Genomic DNA, 16,538 nt, shown 5'->3' with positions numbered 1-16,538 from the left:
CATATTTCTCTAGGTTCCTTTTAATGTCATAAATATAATTATGTATAAGCAAATGATAAATATTGACTTAGTAATGATATCCTGATAATTGATATGTTGATAATTATAACACTGTTTTAAAGATTTTTTGTTTATTTATTTATTCATGAGAGACACAGAGAGAGGCAGAGGTAGAAGCAGGCTCCCTGCAGGGAGCCCAATGCTGGGATTCCATCCCAGGACCCCAGGATCACGACAAGAGCCAAAGGCAGACATTCAACCACTGAGCCATCAAGGTGCCCCTATAACACTGTTTTAAAGGGAAGATGAAAAAATAAAAAATAAAAATAAATAAAATAAAATAAAATAATAAAATAAAATAAAATAAAAAAATAAAAGGAAGATGATACAGAGACGTGAATTTACATGAGTTAAAATCAAATGAATTCTTCGATATGGACAATTCCTTAGAAACAGCATACATGACTCTTTTCTATCTCTTCAAAAAAAGTAAAATAAATGAAGTTTATTTTGTCTCAGTATTGTACACTAAAATAACACTGGCACCTTTACTTTGTTAAAAAAAAAAAAAAAAGAAAGAACTGGATATTTTGCCGAGATTCAAAAATCAAACTAAGTCATTTTACCTGCAATCCAACTAATGAATGTTCTCATTGTTTTTGCCTGGTGTAATACCTTTGTGATGCTTCTTTTTCAGCAGCTACCAAATCTTGTTGGTTCAAAAATGAATGCATTCGAAAAACGACTTGAAAATGTCACCACCACTTTGAATAACCTTCACAACAGCTTAGAGGAGGTCAGTACTGCGACTACTGTACTTGGTGCACAAGTGAGGATGATTAATTTTTTAAAAGGATAATAATTCAATTTTAAAAGATACACAGTTACTCACCTTGAGTGCAATTGCCTATTTGTTCATTTTGAAGGTGGTTGGCAGGAAGCTACACAATGATTTCTGAAACTGCAAACGGAGGTATATAGCATATCATAATATATTTATTAAGGACTAATGCAAACCACATTGAGTTATAGGAAGGAAAATGTATTCCCCAGTGCTTAGAATTTACTGAACATGAAGAACTCAAATGAGATTGTTTAGTGAGAAGGAGGAGGACTTTCCATACTTACACCCCAAACAAATAAATCACTACTTATATCCTGGGAATGTTTTCAAATAGACTATGTTTAATGATATGAGTAGTATTAATAACTGAGTTTATATTCACATGGCTTTTCTGCTTTACTTTTCAAATGTATGCTTCAGACTAGGCCTGCAAATATCAAATTTACGTTCAGGACATAATCCTAGGGTATCAAGGTCAGTTATCCTTGAATTGTTCTTTTGTATTTAAGATAGCAGCAGAGTTGCTTCGCTGAATGGCTAGCTTGTATTCATCCACAAACAGTACAGAATAATTCCGTGCAATGGCATAAGTGCATCTTTTAAAGCATCTCTATTTCATTCCAGGAAAAAGGGTCAGTGGGCTCTATAGAAAAAAGAAAGCTTTCTTTCCCAGATTTGTCATCTGTTCATGATGCCATTTTGTTGAAACTTTTCTTTGTTTCTGAGTCAGTGTCCTGTGGCTAATTGATCAAATGTAAGTGACTCACAAATATGCCATCTATGTAGCTTTTCTTGGAAAAAGTGCTGCATCAAAGGAATGAAGCAAGGTTTTCAGAGGTTCCCACATGATACATCAGAGATCAGACATATTTAGGTGATATTTAAACAAATTTGCATTGAAATAAGCAAAGGAACAAAATGTAAAAGACCTAGTCTTGAGAGAGCTCAAGGAGGGTGGGGAGGAGCCAAGGTAGAGGGAGAAAGAATCTTAAGTGGGTTCCATGCCTACTTAAATGCAGAGTCCAATTTGGGGCTCCATCTCATAATGCTGAAATCATGACTTGAGCCCTCATGAGCTGGATTCTTAACTGACTGAGCCATCCAGGTGCCCGCACAGATACCTAGTCTTGAACCAGGAGATCTCAGTGCTAATTAGCATATCAAGAGATAAAAATTTATTAAAAATTATACCCAAATATTCATCAAGGTCAGTGATGGGCAAAGCATGTAAAAGAATGAAATCTGAGCAGGAAGAAAAAGAAACCTTTTACAAGACACAAATATTGGCCCTGGTAAACTTAAAAACTTCGACATAACAAAGAAAGCACATAGTGAAGAGAGCTGGAATAAGTGTTTATCAATTGGAGAGAAAATTAGTTCTGGCAAATATCTCATTTCAAATGCTAAAGTGAGTTTATCTTGACTAAAACCAAAATATCCAAAATAAAACAATATACAACAAAAAGAAATTAGAGCTAAATTTATCAACACTCTGGAGGGGACACAACTGGCTTTATAAGTCTGAAAACAGGAAAGAACTCATAATGGAAATGATAGATTAGGAAAAATTAAGGCATTATGTACAAACATTAAAGACAAATAATACAGTAGGAGATATATTTGCCAAAAATGACTCAAACTTTATGGAAATCTTGAAGAAAAAGGTTAAAACACAGATAGGCAAGAAAATACATAAAAATATCTCTTTTTAGTGAAGAAATGAAAATAAAATCAAACACTTTTTACTTAGCAGACCAGAAAATAAAGAAAAATAATCCCTAATAATGATACATAGTATTCCAAAAAAGGTACTAGTAATGTTGTAAACCATTGAAAGTTTTTGGAAAGCATTTTAACAATGCCTATCAAAAGCTGTAAAATAGTCCACCCCATTGATTAGTTTAATTTCAGCTCAAGGATCCTATCCTAATAAAATAGTGTAAATATGCCAAAAATAGCAAACACAAAGATGGTTCCAAAATTATTTTTCTTAGCAAGACTGGTAGACTATCTCACAAAACTACAACTGATAAATATAATCCTTAGTAGTGTGGGAAAAATGTATGCTCTATAAGGCAAGCGAAAAAAAGAAACAAAAATAATATACACACACCACCATGATTACACTGATAAAAAAAAAAGCATTAATACTTTAATGAAGATAAGAAAGAATTCCTTAAAACAAGGACATTTACATTTGTAGAATTACATACTATTTTGTTTTATTCTATCTTTATTAGTTTGAACTTTGTTAGTTCTATGTCTCTCAGCCTTTCTCAACTTCCATTTCTTGTAAAATTGTGTTGTGGCAATAGCATAACCCCAGCAAGGCTGGGTGTACATGAAGGCCTTGATTAGAGTTATCAAATCTGAATCCCATAGCTGAAGATGCCAGTTGCAGCCTTAATGTCTGTATTTTGGGGCAAGACAAAACAGAAGGGTGCAGGAATCACATATGACACCAAATCCGAGGAAAATTATATACTACAGAAGATACTCAAAGGCAAAGGTAAAGGGCTTGCTTTCCTCAACCTTGATATTCATGACAGTTGGCATTAACAATAGCTTCATACAATCCTATGAAATTCCTGATGGCCCAGCTATAGACACTTCTTTCCATTCACTGTAACATCAAGACAAACATCAATGAAAACAGCATTATTATAGAGTGGTTCTGAGTTTACTTTGTTTTTTTTTGAAAAGTCATTACTTGTGACACACTTTACAATTAATCATACTCCTTGATGTCTTTTAATTCTCTTTAAATAAAAGCCCTCACTTTTAGTTCCTGCAAGAACACAAACTAAAATAGCTTGAAAATCTTTGAGAGGCATCTAGAAGTAGAGAATAAATATTCCTTCTTAATATGAATTCTAAATTTTTTTATGTTAGTTTTTTGTACTTATAAATTCCCATAGAATCTTATGTTCAAATTCTGTCAATATCAATTTTCTCAGCTAGACTGACTGTGTACCATGAAGATTTGAGTCCACTGTTCTCCATTGTAAATGCAATACACTTGGTACTTGGTGGGCACTCAGGATATATTTTTAAATGAATTAATAAAAATAATAACTGTCCTGAACATTTTGATCATGTATTTCAAATATTTCTTATTTATGATTAATGCAATGCAGCTTTCTAGCATACAGAAAATGTATATTTCCCTTGAGAAAGTAATTTACATTATTATGTACTCCTTTATTACTTTCTTGTTAGTTTACAGGGTTAAATCAACATGGCTTAGTGCAGACTAAACATTTAATTTAATCAATGCAGACACATTAATGTAGGTAAATGAGGCTATGAAAAATTGAGTTTGGATTTAAATGCCTGAAGTAATTAAATTAACTGGATAATTAACAAAATTCCAATTCCACTTGCAATATGTGGACATGGCCTTTGAAAATATAATTGGGATTTTTTTCTCTACTCTGATAGAATTTTGTTCCAAAAAGTAAGTAATGCATATAGATAGTCACAAAAATCAAAGACAGTTGAGATTGAAGAAGCTTGGAATTTGTCAAATGTATTTCATTAGTTTGTCAATATTTTCATTCTAAAAATAAGGTTGAAGTTTAAAAATATTAAATAATTTAACCTGATTTTTGTTAGTAGATATACATCTGAATATAGGCTCTATTTCCAGCACAGTGTTTCTGCTATTGAAACATGCAGACTCAAGATCTGAGTTCATTTGTAAAAATATAGATAATTTTGTACCTCATAGTCTAGTAAAAATAAAAGACTTCATAGTTTGGCAAGTTACCTTGCTTGAATAACATATAAAATGGAATCTGGATCAACAAAATTTGCAGCCACTAATCATAAGTACATATATACTCCATAATCCCCAAAACATAATGGTAATAAACTACAAAGAATAATGGTAGATTACAGAACATAGAAAATATATACACTGGTTCTCTACTGGTTTCCATCTAAATTCTGTTACAAGTTTCTATTACTGGGATTCACCTCATTAGAACAAGCAAATGTGGTCCTTCTGCCCATAATCAGAGCATGTTCACATAAGCTAAGTATAATTGCAGAAAGAAACATATTTATAATATAAGCTGGTGAACTAATTGGTTTTTTTAAACTAATTGTTTTTAATTTTAATCTCTACACAAATTTCTCACAATAAAATTTTTAGTAAAAGCTGATTATCTTTTCTGCCTTCCACTTTGCTTTTAACAGTTTTAGAAAAGTTTACTGTTTTTCCATTTTGTTCCAATCTCCAGTTTATATCAGCATCTCTCAAGATTATATACAAGTATCTTTAGAGCCTTGAAAAAAATGAATAAATAAATCTATTTCACCACTAGATGTCACCAAAGATTTGTTCATAGTATCGTTGACTCTGCATGTAGTCATCAGATCTGTCTGGCTTCTGTCAGAAAAATGATTTGCTCTATTTCTCACCCACTACTGATATGTATACGATGTATATTATATTGTATTCTATGTATTTATTTAATAATAATGTGTATGTAGAATATCTATAATATAATAATATATGTGAATATAATTTCCCTCCAGTTTTCATTAGAAAATGAGCATAGGTTGGCCCTTTCACCCATGATATACATAACTGATGTGGGAAATTATAACTCTAATTCACAATTCGAACTGTTCATATCACTATGAGCATTATTATGACCAAGATCAAGAATTTGGCAATTTTGCAAAGTTTAATTGCCTTAAATAATTTGAATATATATATACTCTTCATTCATTGAATTAATCTCTACAAGAAATAATAATGAAATTATTTGCTTAAGATTTTATGATAAAATTCCTTTAAAGAGCAAACTTCAAAGCCATATATATAATTTTATTTGATAATCCAATATAATCACCTCTTTTCTTTGTTTTGAGTACAATGAAGTTTACTGGATTGGTAGACTTTTAAACCTAAAGACATCAAGAAAGAAAAATTAATAATAAAATAATTTAAATAATTAACAAGTTATCATAAATATAGACTTTTTTCTTTATACTGTGTTATCAGAAATCACTTTGAGTTTTAAATATTTTTCCTGGATGTGCTTGGTAGCATATCTTTTTCCAAGACATAATGTGATAAAATTGATCCTATTTTAACTGAGTAATTTTTTTTTACCTTTCTTTAACCATTCACTAATTATAATTTGCTTTCTAGGACCTGGATGATGTTTTTTTTTTTTTGCAGATTTCACAGCTTAAAGAGATTCTTGATATTTTGGAGAATACATTGAATATAACCAGTATGTAACATTTAAGTTCATATTCATCACCAACTCAGCCCTCCCAAGAAAAAGAAAAGAAATTTTATACTCCAATACTGCCATATGTAATGTCTAGTCAAAGTTATGATGTTCCTGGTATGTTGATCATTGGTTATACTGATAATTTTGCTTTAGTGTGATAGTCAGGAAAGTGTGGGCTTGGTAGATGTTTAATTCATTACCTATCTTGCAGCACATTTCCTGGCACATTTTATGTACTCTATGTATTTGTTGCAAGAATGAATAAATACAAAAATGATACATGACAGTAATTGTGAGAAGAGAGATGGTGTATTTTTCCATACTAATCACTGCTTCTGTAAATAATCTAAATGCCCAATGTAATATTAATCAAAGTAACATATTGGCAAAACATTTTAACATGGGCAATATTTTATTTCTGTCAGTTACATTTGCAAGTAGGCAGTGATTATTACCAACAATTCATGAATGGAGAAAATGAGCAGCTTGAGATAAGTTAATTGATATATGGAGTCACTGTATGTCACAAACCTTTCTTTGAACTTTAGTATGGATAGTCCACATGGCTTGCAACCAAGTAGTTCTTGGTATTCAAGTCCATGTTGACCAGGGCAGGATTTGGAGGAAATTGTTATGCTTTAAAGGTTTATTTATATCTAAGGAAAAGATATTTATGAGATAGAACATTACCAACAGAAATACATTTGGATTGCCTTTTGTTGTTCTCATCCTTTATTGGAAATATCATCTCTTAAGCCTTCATTTATTAAACAATATTTATTTAATGAGTATCATGTAACAGGGGACCCAACACCAAAGATCTCTGTTCTCAGGTTGCACTCTTATTGAGAGAAATAAACATAAACAAGGAAGAAAAAATAAATAAGGATTTAAATAAAGTAGACAGGATTTTAGATAATGAAGAAATTAGGAAAGACTGATTAGATAATAAGCAACTGGAGAGGTCATGATCCTGGAGTCCTGGGATCGAGTCCCACATCGGGCTCCCTGCATGGAGCCTGCTTCTCTTTCTGTGTCTCCGTCTCTGTCTCTCTCTCGAATAAATAAATAAAATCTTAAAAAAGAAAAGAAAAGAAAAGAAAAGAAAAGAAAAGAAAAGAAAAGAAAAGAAAAGAAAAGAAAACTATAGCAATCAAGGTGTTTGAGTAACTGGGTGTGCCCCATTAGTACCATAGACAGCACCAGAAAGTCCTAGGAGAATCTAAAACTTCTGTGTTTGACATTTTAAATTATAAGTGCTGTTAAGTCTGAAAAGCAAAGATCCCACCTAAACAGTTGAGAACTCTACAAACAGGTAAGGGCTAATGGTATAAACTTGAGATGTCAACATCTGTGTAATAACCAAAGGCATAGTACTCCGTGGGATCATAGAGGGCCCAAGACTCCAGTTTTGGGAAGGCTGGTAGATTTCATGGTATGTACACAAGGAAATTCATACCTATTTCTATCTTATAAAAAAAAGTATGATGTAAATTCACCTGAACCTGAGGGAAAAAAAGAACTGTGGAGGAATAATAAAAGAAAATGTAAAAATAGAAAAATATATAAAGAAAGAGTAGAGGGAAGAGTGAGCAGTGTTGTGAATCCATTTAAGATTGGGGCTATGCATATAATGCTGGGCTTGTCAGGACCATTGTGTTCTCCAGCAATATCCCCCTGTTCTGCAGCAAGTGTAGAGTAGATAGATAGTTGGATCATTCCAGGTGAATAAGCAGATAAGGTTGGGTTTTCGCAGGAGAATTTGATGAAGATCCATGCCTGGAAATTGGTGCAATGGTTAGTCCAATGCATAATACTCAGAAGTGTGTGTTCTGAGAATTTGTCTGTCTTCACTACCTGCCTCTGAGGTAGAGATTTCCACTTTGTATGTGTGATGCTTACAGAGAGAGCCATGACTCTCACAAAGTCCAGAGCCAGAGTGGTCTTACATTTAAAAAGTTTGGGATCCCAATTTTAACACATAAGATTTATATGGGTTCAATGATGTGAATCACAGCAAGTTGTCCTTTCCTACACTCCAGAAAACTCCTGGATCTTCCATTTCTTTCAGCCTAAAGGGCTCTTTTGATTCAGGCCATCTGATATTTTATCCTTAGTCAAAATTTCTCGTAGAGTTCTTGAGAGGTTAGCTGTTGCTTGGGTTATTGAGCTATTTGGAATCATTCTTTTTATGTTTGTCATTGTCACCACATCTGCTTTAATAGAGGTAGTTGAAACTACATTTCAGGATATTAATTGTACTAGAAATCTCAACCTGGGCACTTTCTACATCACACCTCCAAAAAACCCCTTGCTGTCAAGTTTATCATTAGACAGTGGAATCTTTGTGCCAAAGACAATGTCTTATTCAACCTGGTATCTACATCACATAGTTCTGTGCCTAGCACAGAGTGGGTGCTCAATAGATGTGTTTTTGAATGAACAAAGAAGTGAATGATTCTGCTGAGGAGTCTGAGACACATGCACAGAACACTGAGTCAAGAAGGGAGAAAGAAATGAAACACTAACCTGTGGGAACAGGTAGGCTTTTTATTGTGTTTACAACTGAAAATTCAAAGAGCAGATTGAACGTTCTGCTCCAGATCACTATAATCCAGATGATTACAGAGTTAGAGTGGTGATTTAGACCTAAAGTTTGTTTGCGTAGATATGCTACATGAAGTGTGTAACTATTCATTTTCTCACATTTCTTTGACTAGGGTCACTGACTGTTTTGTTCTTTTTGAAAAAAGGTGTTCCAGAACCAACACAAGACCCTAAAGGTGTAGTAGATTCTGAAATACTGGATAGTTATTTCATTCATAAAGAATCTTACAGGTAAGTTTCATAATATGATGTACAGCTAGGTACCCATTCTTATCATCTGGAAAAGATGCAACAAGTAAGAAGTAATTTATCTCCCTATCACCAATCTTATTTTTAGAATATCTGTCCTATAAATATAAGGTGTTAGATTTTAATTATATGTTCATATGCTTTTTATTTTGCTAAACCATTCAATATATTTTTATATATTTAACTCTAAAATAACTCTGGGGCAAGGGATGACTTAAAAGTACAATTTCTTCATTTTATCCTGCAGATCCACTATATACAGTTTATTCTATAAAATGAAAAGAAGAATCATATAAACTTAAATGACTCATATTAAAGTTTTAGAGGCATAAAACTAAGCCACACTAATGCTGTGAGTGAAACTCATCCAGTTATAAAAAGTTTTGATGACTCCTCTATTACCTGGATATCTGTGAATAGCATGTTAATCGTACTTTGTGAAAAGGCAAAGCCTTCCAAAATGGGGGAAATGGTGTTTAAAGAATTTAAGAAAATGACCATATGCTCCCTGCCTTTTTGACACGGCTCTTAGTTGTTATTCTTTTGGGCTTTCCACTTGGTTAAAATAACATATTTGCACTTGCTTGTATTTTTTAAAATACCATCTTCATTGAGATATAATTTGATACCATACATTATAACACACAACTATGTATACAGTGTATAAAATCATGGTAACACATGGTATATTAAATTCATGTTTGCCAATAAACATGGAAAAGCAGTATGTTTATGCTTTAGTTTGTAACACCTATACCTTAATGAAGACAAGGAAGAAAGGGAACTGCTACACAGACACAAAGAGTTACAACTAAAGTGAACTTTAGAGCATCAAGAACAAGTGAACTTAAAGAAACAGAGCCTCTCCCATTGTTCCCCTAGGCTTGCCCCTGAAAGGAATTAATTCCTTACGTCCACTGCCTCTGTTGAGAACCTAGCCTGTGCCAGACACTGACTATACATCAATGAACAGGACAGACATGGTTGCCACACTGGAGCAATGGGAAAGCCTAGCAGAGAATAGAGAACAACAGATATGTACTCAGTGCTAGGAGAAAGCTAGAAAGAAGACCTATTTGAGACAGAGTGGTCAACAGATAAAATTAAATATGTTTGTCTCATCATTCATAAGTTCAGCTCTATTCCCACTTCCAAATTCTCATCCCAGGTATGGAAGCAGTAAGGCAAAAGAGAACTAAAATGTTTTTTCATTCGTTAAGCAAACATTTTATCAGGGCTTCCTAGGTGTCTCAGGTCTGTGCTAAGTGCTAGGAAAACAGACTTAAAAAGTAACCAATACAGTGTATTTAGTGGAGAAAATAATATGTGAACAGTTATGACCAGTGGCCACAAGTACCAAAAAAAAAAAAAAAAAAAAAAAGAAGAGATATTGGGGGCAAGAGGCATAACTGTGACTGAGGAGTCTTCAGCTAAGAGGTACCATACGAGGTGAGATTTAAAAAGCAAAACGTTCTTCAAGAAAAGGGTGAGGACAGAACTAAGGGAAGATGAGGAAAAAGAAGTTACTGGGAATGGGGAAGGGCGATAGAAAAGACAAAAAGAAAAAATGAAAGAAAGAAAAAAGCAAGGAAGTAAGCATATATTTATTAAAGAACATAGCACATATGAGAAACTGCAAGTTGTTTGATGTGGCTGGTGAGACAGTGTAGTGAGTGGCAATAAATAAGTTTGGGGATGTTGCCATGCACTAAATATTGAAAGGCCTTATATGCCAGTCTAAGTTTTATCTTATTGTGAATAGGAAGCCATGTGAGGAACTTTTTTTTTTTAACTTTTATTTTATTTTATTTATTTTTTTTTTAATTTTTTTTTAATTTATTTATGATAGTCATACAGAGAGAGAGAGAGAGAGAGGCAGAGACACAGGCAGAGGGAGAAGCAGGCTCCATGCACCGGGAGCCTGACGTGGGATTCGATCCCGGGTCTCCAGGATCGCGCCCTGGGCCAAAGGCAGGCGCTAAACCGCTGCGCCACCCAGGGATCCCCTAACTTTTATTTTAAATAGGAAAGCATTTCTAGTGCTACTGGCATTAAGGTATTTAAAAGGCATCAAAATCTGGTGCATAGCAGCTCTGGCTTATAGAGGCTTTTATTCCTTGAGGACAGCAGAGCAACCCCAGAGGGTCTTGCAAGAACCCCTCGTGAGACAGCTACCCCAAGGGCAGGAGGGTGGAAGCAAGTCCGGCCGGCTGTCTGGAACTTCATGTCAGGGGCCGCCACTCACAACCCCTCCAAAGGAAGCTGTAGGCTTCCAGCTACAGGCCCTGAAGCAAATCTCACTATTCAACTCTGACACAAAATTTAAAGAAAATATGAAAACACTCAGCTTCAGGAGGGACCAGTGATAAGAAGTAATATGATCAAATTTGCGTGTTTTGACAGATCATTCATTATGTTGAAGGAAAATAGTTTGTAGAGAAGGAAATCTGGAAGCAGGAAGAAAATTACAGAAGTATGTCAGTAAGTCAGGTAAAGTAGCCAGATAAACTAAGGCAATGGCAAAGAAGTAGAGACCTGAAGGATGCTAGGGAGGTAGAACTATCAAAGATGTTTGTTACTGGATGGAGGTGGTAAGTAAGGAAGAGGCCTAAAATGATAACAGGGTTTATGGCTTGTGTGATTGTATTAAAGTTAGTGTCATTAATTAGGAGAGGACATGACAATGAAGAAGAGCTTAGAGAAATGGAGACGAGAAACAACCAATATTACTGAGTGTGTTCTATGTGCCAGAAACTTTTCTTCTGCCACAACTTAATCTGTATTTGTGGCTAAAACCCAAATGGGTATCTCCAGCCAGATGTTCTTTCCCGAGTTCTAAATCTGTGTATTTGAGTATCTCCTAGATATTTTTATTTGGATGTTTTGATAGTGTCACAAAAATTAAGAATTGCAAAGTGAAACCTAGATAATGAAATTAGATCTAAGAACAAAAGTACATGAATGTTCTCATTATTTTGTTAGATCATGATTTTTTTCACTGAAACTATAGAAAGGAAGAACAAGGTAGGTGTGGTGTGGAAACAAATAAATTAGATGTGGCAAAATGATGAAGGAACATTTACTTATGGACATTATTTTTTTTTTCCAATAAAAGCAAGATCATCCATAGAAATCAATGGAGGTAAGTTGACAAATTAGAAGACCAGAGGGGAAAACAGTGAAGGTTTGAGATCCCACCTCACACCAGTGAGAATGGTGAAAATTAACAAGGCAGGAAACCACAAATGTTGGAGAGGATGTGGAGAAAGGGGAACCCTCTTGCACTGTTGGTGGGAATGTGAACTGGTGCAGCCACTCTGGAAAACTGTGTGGAGGTCCCTCAAAGAGTTAAAAATAGACCTGCCCTTCGACCCAGCAATTGCACTGCTGGGGATTTACCCCAAAGATGCAGATGCAATGAAACGCCGGGACACCTGCACCCCGATGTTTCTAGCAGCAATGTCCACAATAGCCAAACTGTGGAAGGAGCCTCGGTGTCCACTGAAAGATGAATGGATAAAGAAGATGTGGTCTATGTATACAATGGAATATTACTCAGCCATTAGAAACGACAAATACCCACCATTTGCTTCAACGTGGATGGAACTAGAGGGTATTATGCTGAGTGAAATGAGTCAATCGGAGAAGGACAAACATTATATGGTTTCATTCATACAGGGAATATAAAAAATAGTGAAAGGGAGCAGCCTAGGTGGCTCAGAGGTTTGGTGCCGCCTTCAGTACAGGGCCTAATCCTGGAGTCCTGGGATCGAGTCCAACATCAGGCTCCCTGCATGGAGCCTGCTTCTCCCTCTGCCTGTGTCTCTGCCTCTCTCTCTCTCTCTCCATGTCTCTCATGGATAAATAAATTTTTAAAAATCTAAAAAAAAAAAAAAAAAAATAGTGAAAGAGAATAAAGGAGAAAGGAGAGAAAATGAGTGGGAAATATCAGTGAGGGAGACAGAACATGAGAGACTCCTAACTCTGGGAAATGAACAAGGGGTGGTGGAAAGGGAGGTGGGCAGGGGGTGGGGGTGACTGGTGACGGGCACTGAGGGGGGCACTTGACAAGATGAGCACTGGGTGTTATACGTTGGCAAATCGAACTCCAACAAAAAATATACAAAAATAAATTTAAAAATAAAAGTAATAAAAAGAGTGCGAAAGCCAAAGTGGAGCAAATGAAAAGATGAGTATCATGGACAGTCTCACTAATATGAAGATAGTGATCTTTTTAGTAGCATCGATCCATAGGGCTGTTTGATTTTTGTAGGATAACTTACCAATCCAGGCACAGGAATGAAGAATATAGGTGGTTGGGTTGATCCAGGGCTGGACTTTTGCTAGATGGATCCCACAGGAAAGTAGAAACAAGAATTTTGTGAGTGTTGATTATAGATTTTTAAGTTAGGGTTTAAAGGCCCAAACTTATTATCAAAGAAAATGTTTCAGAGGGAACATTTTAGATTGAGATGAAAAAATAAAAGTCATGGAATGAAATACAAATAAAATGTAGTGGAAAAGGTAACTGGAATGACAGGAGACTAGCCAGAGGGTGGGATGTTAGTAGAGTATTTCAGAGGTGGAGCCTGGATGATAAAAAACAAAAAACAAAAAACAAAAAAAACTATTTGCTTGGAGATGGTGACTGAAGAGGAAGAGAAGAAAAGGTCAATGGCTTTGACAACACGAAGGAAATATGACACTAATTTGTCAGATGGTCCACCCAATATTTGGAAGTACTTTAAAGGCCACTAATACAACTTCCTTAAACAGAAACTGAAGGTGTAATCTTCAATTAATCCTGTCCAAGTAGCTGTCATCCTAAACATAAAATCATGACCCATAATAGAACCTCTTCTAGGAATTATTTAATTCCTGTTCTCTACAGTGAGTGTAAAATAAGTCAGTGATATACCCTCAGTTTTTTATTTAATGACTTTTTTGTGTAGTTTGTATTTTTTACTTTTTTTTTTTTCTTTTCAGAAAATAGTTGACAGGATTTGGAGAGATGGAACTTTAGATTCCTTCTCAGTCAAATCACTTGAGCGAAACTCCTAGGAGGAGCAATGAGGGCTGTAACTAAAGTTCTCTTAGAGTTGACATTTAAATTACTTTTCATTGAAGAGGCACAAAACCAATCTCAATTTTCCCACCCCAGCTACTGATGCCAGCTCTGTTATCTTAAACTCCCAGGTTTGGCAGGATATCAGACAGCTAAATCTTATTTTTTCTAACTCTCATCTGAATGTAGCCCTGGACCTAATATGAAAGCAAACATAATTCCAAATGTCAATATCTAGACTTTGGAGTTTTAAAACTGTTAGAAGATTACACCATTATCAGCCTCTAGTGGGTAGAAACTCGAGGCTGCTGACCACCCCCCCTTTTCCTCACTGTGTCTCCAAAAATGAATCAAAGGAAAAAAGTTTTACTTCCCTTCATCTGCAAGGAGGAGCCTTCATCTGCAAGGAGGCTTACTGCCAGCTCCAAGGATATAATGGGCCCATAGAGCTAGAAGAATCTAATTAAACCTGAGTGAAAGGAGTGAGAAGACAGCTGCAGGGGCTCCACAAACAAACCTGGACTTCTCTTAAAGCTGTTAAGACTCACTTCCTCACTGACTGGCAGAGAGAAGTCACTGAATCTGGGAAGAGAGCTAACTACTGACTTAATAGTTGGATGTCATTATTGCTTCGTTATCACACTTGGCTTCTTCAGGCATACTGAAGTTTGGTTTGCCTATTCTATTCCCTCCACACTTTTGGCAAGCTTAGAAGCCAGGTGATCTGATTTGGGGACCCTGGGTTGGTGTTTAAAATAATGTTTTTTGTGACATGGAGATGAACAAAAACAGGGTATAGCTGCTAAAGCTAAACTCAACCCAAAAACTGTAGGAAGAGCAAGCGTTAATTGGATAGTACGTACGGCTAGATTTAAAATCTCTAAAGGTTATATAACATTCAGTTATATTTCCTGTTACTCTTGTTACTATAGTAATTTCTCTTTTCTTGCCACAGACTACATTACACTGTAATCTTTATATTCCCATTTAACCCATGACCACCAAAATAATCATAATCCCTACTTTCTCACTATTATTTTGGGGCATTCTGTTGGTCAGTATTCCTAGGCATTTCATTTACCATGTTAAGTTAAAAAAAAAAAAAAAGGTGTATAAATTGTTGCTTTTGCTTAATTCTTTCATTATCAGAACATACTCTTTCATATTTTAAAATGAAAAAAAATCTCCTTTCTTTTACTTCAAACCAGTTAAGAAGAAGGTAGCCATATTACAAGTATTTCACAGATTTCCAAGCATAAGTAAACTTAAAAGTGATATGCTTTGGTCTTTCTCTACAATTTAGCTTGACAGAAGGGCCTATGTCAAATGATGTGCAATGTAAGAAGCTTGATACTAATAGTTTTGAAAGCTGTGCCCTGTGATCAGGTGGTCAGCACTCAGGCACAAAAGCCCATATCCTGGGGAAAGTTATTGAACAGCTAAAGCAATGCATGTCGTGTCTCACAATGATAAAATGAAGATCCAAAGGGAAGACGAAGGTCAGTTAGAAATACTTTTCCTCAGTATGGTGGTCATGCGTCCTTCACCACACATGCCTGTCAGACCAAACTACCTGCCGTTTCCTGCTGTGCCACCATTTCCCATAACTCAATGTCTTTGATCACATGTTACACCTTTCAAAAATTACCTCTATCTACTTCTCTGCCTTCATTCTTTATAATTCAACTACTACAACCTAGGTGGAACATTCTGTCACTATTTTATATGCTTCAATGGCACACTGTCTATACCTACATTACGATGTATATTCCATTGCTCACTGAATCTGCTTACTAGCTGGCCTTGTCTCCTTGAAATCAGGGACTATGCCTTCTTCATCCTTGTATACCCAATATCACATACAGTGCCTGGCACTTTAGAAACACAGAAAACAATGTTTGATTGTGTTTTAACAAAGGCAGTATTTATAGCAGTGAGCTCGAGAAGATAATAAGAATTCTGACAAAGGCATGTTATTTAGTGGTGTTATAAATGAAGAAATAAGATTTGATTATATGTAAACTAAAATAAATTTTATAGATGACATCCAACTTAACATGAGAGATGTCAGTACGTTCAGAGCAGATAGCAAAAAAGAGTAGGCATCTTTTGATGTAAAATTAAGAAACGTTAGACAAATGGGATGTAGGAAATGAATATAAGCAAGGTAAGTCAAGTACTTAGAATAAAAAGAAAATTACAATTAGATGGATGTTTTTAGTAACATTTTAGAAGAGAAATAAGATCCAATAGATGGTCAAAAACTGGATAAATGGAAAACATTCCATTAAAATGTTTAAATTAATAAATGAAGCAAATATAAAACAAAACACTGAGTTTAAAGTTAACTATAAAAACAACAAGAGAACACAGATAACAGAAGGATAATTATTAAAGTGAATAATCAGATAATTCAGAGTAGAATGAAGCAAGAGGATTAAACTGGTTGTTAAAAGAAAGGAAGGGAACGATTGTTTTGTTGAAGAGCTTTACAGTAAAAGCCAAAGGGGAGGGTAATGAG

At 34.9% G+C, this 16,538-nt stretch overlaps 1 protein-coding gene across 3 annotated transcripts in view; it reads right to left on the bottom strand.

Annotated features, from left to right (window-relative positions):
• Positions 1–3,034: 3,034 nt before the first annotated feature.
• UGT8 (UDP glycosyltransferase 8) overlaps positions 3,035–16,538 on the bottom strand; it is a 104,722-nt gene continuing 91,218 nt past the window's right edge. For 2 of the 3 annotated variants that reach the window (XR_013370976.1, XR_013370973.1), the window contains exons 8-9: positions 5,707–5,761; positions 3,035–3,467 (exon numbers count right to left, since the gene is read on the bottom strand). The gene's annotated coding sequence lies outside the window, so the exon portion shown is untranslated. Of the gene's footprint in view, positions 3,468–5,706; positions 5,762–13,235; positions 13,296–16,538 lie in introns of all 3 variants that reach the window. The other variant, XR_013370974.1, reaches the window with a different exon arrangement.

Source organism: Canis aureus, chromosome 33, assembly GCF_053574225.1.
Source record: "Canis aureus isolate CA01 chromosome 33, VMU_Caureus_v.1.0, whole genome shotgun sequence".
Taxonomy (NCBI): domain Eukaryota; kingdom Metazoa; phylum Chordata; class Mammalia; order Carnivora; family Canidae; genus Canis; species Canis aureus.
Note: the sequence above shows the minus strand (reverse complement) of the source record. Positions and strands in the feature narration are given on the sequence as shown.